The sequence below is a fragment of the Orycteropus afer genome, unplaced genomic scaffold (assembly GCF_000298275.1).
Source record: "Orycteropus afer afer isolate SDZICR_OR568_19922 unplaced genomic scaffold, OryAfe1.0 scaffold00045, whole genome shotgun sequence".
Classification (NCBI taxonomy): Eukaryota; Metazoa; Chordata; class Mammalia; order Tubulidentata; family Orycteropodidae; genus Orycteropus; species Orycteropus afer.
In genome coordinates, this window is record NW_006921632.1 from 6177128 (window position 1) to 6182707 (window position 5580).

Sequence of the window (5580 nt, forward strand, 5' to 3'; positions counted from 1 at the left end):
ATTGGCACATAACAACAACAACAACAACAACAACAGTAAATTTCAGCTCACTAAGTTCTAGAATATCAAACTTTATGCATTCCATTTCATTTTGAACTATGTCCAGTTTTCCTAGATTCATACTTCATACATTCCATTTTCCAATTATTTATAAATGTTTGTAACTGTTTCTTTCCATTTTGAGCTGTCCTCCATCAGCTAATGAAGGTCCCCAAAGCTTTACTCCATCCATGTCATTAAGGTCAACTCTACTTTGAAGAGACAGCTCTTCCCCAGTAGTATTTTGAGTGCCTTCCATACTGAGGGGCTCATTTACTAGCATTATATCAGACAGTGTTTCACAATCTTCATAAAGTTTTCCAGTAATGTATCAGACAGTGTTTCACTGCTATTCATAAGGTATTCAGTGGCCAATTTTTTCAGTGGTTGATGGCCCCATCCTTCTTCCCAATCTATCTTAGTCTGGAAGCTCCACTGAAACCTGTCCATAATGCATGACCCTGCTGGTACTTGAAATACCAGTGGCATAGCTTCCAACCTCACAGAAACACAAGCCCCCACGGTATGACAAACTGACAGCATTATAGCAACATACTAGTCTCCACTGACATATGGGTGGTGGTTGTGTGAGGTCCTTTTTCTGGGAATAGAATTTGGCTATTTGTTGGTGTGAATTATGTTCAGTAAAAAATAGACCCAAAAATGAATAATGGCAAACATAAGATAATCTCTGATTCATGTAGCAGTACAAATGGGTGCAAAGTCCACAACATTCTTCTCTTCCTGGACATGTATGCAAACTACATTTCCCAATATCCCTAGAAATTAGGTGTGGCCATAGGACTGTCTTGGCAGTCTCACTTCCTCATGTGTAAACTAGAGATAATAATTATAGGATCTTACTCCCAAGACATAAATTAAAAATGTGCTAGCATTCTTTGTTGCAAGCAATGGAAACCAACTCTGGCTGATTTAAACAAAAAAAAAGTATTTATTGGGAGGCTATCCTATTATTATCCTAGATGAATTTACTGGGAGGCTACCCACAAGAGTTGTGGTGCTGGTGAAGAATACGGACTGCCAAAAGAATGAAGAAATCTGTCCAGGAAGAAGTGCAGCCAGAATGCTCCTTGGAAGCGAGAATTACCAGACTTTGTCTCCCCTACCTTGGTCATGTTGTCAGAAAGGACCATTTCCTGGAGGAGGATAGTATGCTTGGTAAAGTGGAGGGTCAATGAAAGAGGGGAAGGCCCTCAACGAGATAGATTGACACAGTGGCTGCAACAATGGGCTCATGTATAGCAAGGATTGTGAGGCTGGTGCAGGACTGGCAACGTTTTGTTCTGTAGTGCATAGGGTCACTATGAGTTGGAGCCAACTCAACAGCACGTAACAACAACAACATTCACATGCTTGGAGAATTGACAAGAAGGTGGGAAAAACAGGATCAGAAAATGAACAGGTGTAAAAATGGCATGAAGTTGTTGTCATCGGACCACCTCCAACTTCACAAGACAGGAGGAGGATAACATCAATAGGCTAAGCCTGATTCCTATGAAGTGGAGGTAATACATGCCTACACTGTCCAATCTTTTTACCAATTTTAACACCAACTGTCTCTCCCATAGCACTTTTGACTTCCCTGCTTTGTTTGATAATTTCTTACAATGGCCACACACAACTCACATACAATACTTACAATTATGGGATTTATTAAGAAAGTAACAGGTTACAAACCAAGATCAGAACCCACTCAGGATATAGTTCTTCAAAAAGCACAGCTTTTTCTCAGTAGTGCCCACAGGCACAAGTATCTCTGGTCCTTGACCTCTTGGCTCCGTGGCTCCTGGCCTCTGCCCTGCTCGGGCAAGTTTTATAATGTTCTGTTAGTTCTGACAATGATAAGTGCTCAGAGGCATTCTGCTCTGCCAGCAAGCCTCCTGCCCAAAGGCACTCAGCTTTATCAACTCTATGGGTCAGCAAACCTAGCTCCACAGATAAGTGCCCAGAGGTACCCCACTCTGCCAGTAAGCCTTCTGCACAAATGCACTCAGCTTTCCCACTCCATGGTCTGGGAAGCCCACCATTCTGTCTTGTGCCAGCCTCTTGGTTCTGCTGCCTCTGCTGCTGCCCTTTTTTTGCTGCTGCTTCTTACAGTAAGAATTGTCTCTGGTGTCACAGTTCTCTCTCCTGGATCAAGGGGGTTTAGTGCAGGGATCTTGGGTCCCAAGAATGCGTTCTACTTCTGCCTCTTCTTTCTTAATGGCAGTGAGATTCTCCCCTTTCTGTCTCTGGGATCGCTCATTTTAAGCTTGGTAGGATGGCAAAACTGATCAATCCCCACATTAGGCCTCCATATACCTTATTGGCATAGGCTCACCCCCACAAGGGTGCCATGCACCTTATTTACATTATTAACAATCTATCAATCCCTTGGTGGGCCACAAGCACCTCACATTTGCATAATCCCACCATTTGATGGGAGTTATAAAGACTGTGGCTAGAAGGGCCATATTAAGTAATTCACTGCACTGCAGCAGACTTTAACAGAAGCCAGATAAAAGAAAAGAGAGCCAAGGTCAACATCAGGAACTGTCAGTTGGAATGCCTCCACTGGCTCCTGTACCACTGACCCTTGTTCCTGCCCTTGGTGACCAGTTTTATCCACCAATGGTGTCAGCAGATTTTACCTCACTGAGTCTATGCATTATCCCCTCTCAATGACCTACTGAGCGTGGTTCAAACCTGCCCATTGTTAAGTATTCAGGAATTTTTTTTTGAGTTAAGTGTTAAGGTGTTTGTAGCATGAAATAGGCTAAGGTTGGAGTTATTTATATCACAGAAATTGGCAAACACTATAAGTTGGGGCTGGTTTTTGTTTTGTTTTGCTTTGTTTTCCTAGAGAGCCAGTTATCGTCACACTACTGCCTCAGATACCAAGTCATGAGTTTGAGTATCTGATTAGCTGATTCTAAGACACATGCTTGTGTTTTAGCATCAAAAGGATGGAGAGAGGAAGACACTGGCCTTTTTTGGTTATGGTAGACAGTGGGCCTCTCCCTTATCAAGAATGAAATAGTGGAGAATTCTCCCCAAAAGAATGAGAGTTTTCAATTTTGAATAAAACCAGTTGCTATTGAGTAGATTCTGACTAATGGTGACCCCATGTGTACCATCATAAAACTGTGCTCCATAGAGTTTTCAAAAGTAGACTGCCAGACTTTCCTTGCAAGATGCCTCTGGATGGACTTGAACCTCCACCCTTTTGGTTAGCATCTGAGCATGTTAATCATTTGCACTACCCAGGCACTCCTAGGCACTCTCCCCCAATTCAAAATATTCTATATTGCATGCAAAGGCATTACCTAAAGCTGTACCCAGAGTAGGTGCACAGCACATATTGGGTCCCTTCTCCTTCAGTTTCTTTCTTTGCTCTAGTTGTTTCTTTTTTTAAGGTTAAAAACATGGAGGTCTATTGTTGAACACTCAGTTTGGGTAAATAGAATAAGAGGCATATACATTATTGAGGACATCCATGATTTGAAGTTAAAAATTATTACAATAAGAGGACATCATGATGTTTTCTTCTGTTTCTTCTTTGTGTTTTCTTCTTTTTCCTTTGCAATTTCAGCAAGCTTGTTTTTGCCACCTGACTCAACCACCTTCAAAAGGGCCTTAATAACTGGTTTAATGGCCAGGTTGTCTGAGGCACTGGCTTCATCAGTATAGTTCTTCTCCAGGAATTTGCACACAGACTTGGCCCCAGAGCAATAGCATTGGCCTTCCAGGCATGTTATGTGCCCAGGAGGTCAGCCTGATACAGTCTAGGTGTGTACATCAAAGTGGAAGCCGGCGATGTGGGTAGAGTTGGCAAATGATGTGTGCCCATTTCTCTGCATATAAAGTTGCTTCAGTCTGGTGATGCAGCAGGTGATGCACTCCACAGTAACCGGATTCTTCACTGTCAGCCCGTGGCTCTGGCACTCCACTTGGGCCCTGTGGATGACCATCAGTGGTGACGCCTGCAAGCGCTATGCAGACTCTGTCATCCAAAGCACAGATCTTCCACACCATTCTCTTACCCTGCGGATTTCTTCTCCACTCCAAAAACAACAGTATCTCATTCTTGAACACCAACCACAATGGAGACCATTACAGCTTCCTGCTCATACTCCACTTGGAAAAGGTGGCTGTCTATTGAGAAGACAGTGATGACACACGTGCAGTCATAGCTCCTGGAAGGGTGCTGCAGGTTGCTTGGTACACTGCGGGGTGAGCTGCCTCGCTCTAAGGAAACCTGACTACTGACAAGCAGACACTTCAAAAATATACACTCACGTTCCACTGCTGCAGATTCACCACACCTCATTGCTTAGTTTTTGCCACAAGCATAATCTTTACTTTTCTCTTTGATATGTTCTTGAAAACCCTGGTCATAACAAAAATAAAACTTCAATAAATCCCTGCCCTAAGTTACATCTGCTTAAGGAGTAAATTCAACTCAGAGGTTTCAACTTTAAATTGACTACTGTAACATCGTGTTCCTTGTTAAGGAACTGAGCATCTTTAGGTGGAATAATTTTTTTGTCTTAAAATTATTCAATTACTTCTTAGATAAAAATAATCAAATACTGGCAAACCTTCACATAATGATAAACCTCTTACCAAGATGCTGAAGATCCTTTTAAGTTATCCAAAATTCTATCCAAATAATTTTTATTTTTTAAAAAATGGTAAAGCAGGAGTTCCGGCAAGATGGCGGACTAGGCAGAAAGACTGCACAGACCCTCTTCAACAAAGAAAAGGGAAACCAATAAACACAGACATAGAACATAATCCTGGACCCCTGAGCCTTGAAGGGAAGGATACAGAAGTAGACTAAACCCCAACTAGCAGAAGAATTTGCGTGAAAATACCAAAAAAGAGACATATGGAGCTGCAGCCTGGCAGCAATCCTGAGCAATCCTGATGGCACAGACTGCTTGGAGATTCCTGAGTGCTGGTAGGACTTAAGAATTAACCTAAAAATCAGCCCTGCTAGCCAGGGACTGCACGGAGGACTGCTCTGGTGGCTGGGGAATAAACAGAGAAGGTGAAGAGAAAGGTGGGCTGAGCTGTGGACTTTCGCTGGTCTGGAGGGCGTAGCCATTTTGAAGGTCTAAAAGTGGCTTGACTATTTTGGATATTTAAAGAGATAGCCCTCTTGCAAATTCCTGGGGCTTAAGAACACGTTCTGCTTTCCAGCAACCCCAAGAACCCTGCGGACCTGCAAGACTGAAAAGGTACAACATTCCTCTTGTTACTCTTATACCTCACACCTGCTTGGTGAATGGAGGTATGGCCATCACCCACTCCCACCTACCTTTTGGGCCCACAGGAACTCCATCACAGTCTGTGTGCTCAGACAGAGCCTGGGTGCCCTGCCCTGTCTTCCACCGATTTTTTTTTTTCCCCTCTCTCTTTTCTTATTTTTATTTTTTTCTTTTTGGCTTTCTTTTTCTGGTGATTAGTTTGCTTGTATTTGTCTATTTTAAAACAACTATTATTATTAATATTTTTGTCCTTTTTACTATTATTCTT

General features: G+C 42.5%; 1 pseudogene; it reads right to left on the reverse strand.

The window, feature by feature from the left end:
- Positions 1-3572: 3572 nt before the first annotated feature.
- LOC103194578 lies at positions 3573-4369 on the reverse strand (annotated as a pseudogene).
- Between the last annotated feature and the right edge of the window lie 1211 nt (positions 4370-5580).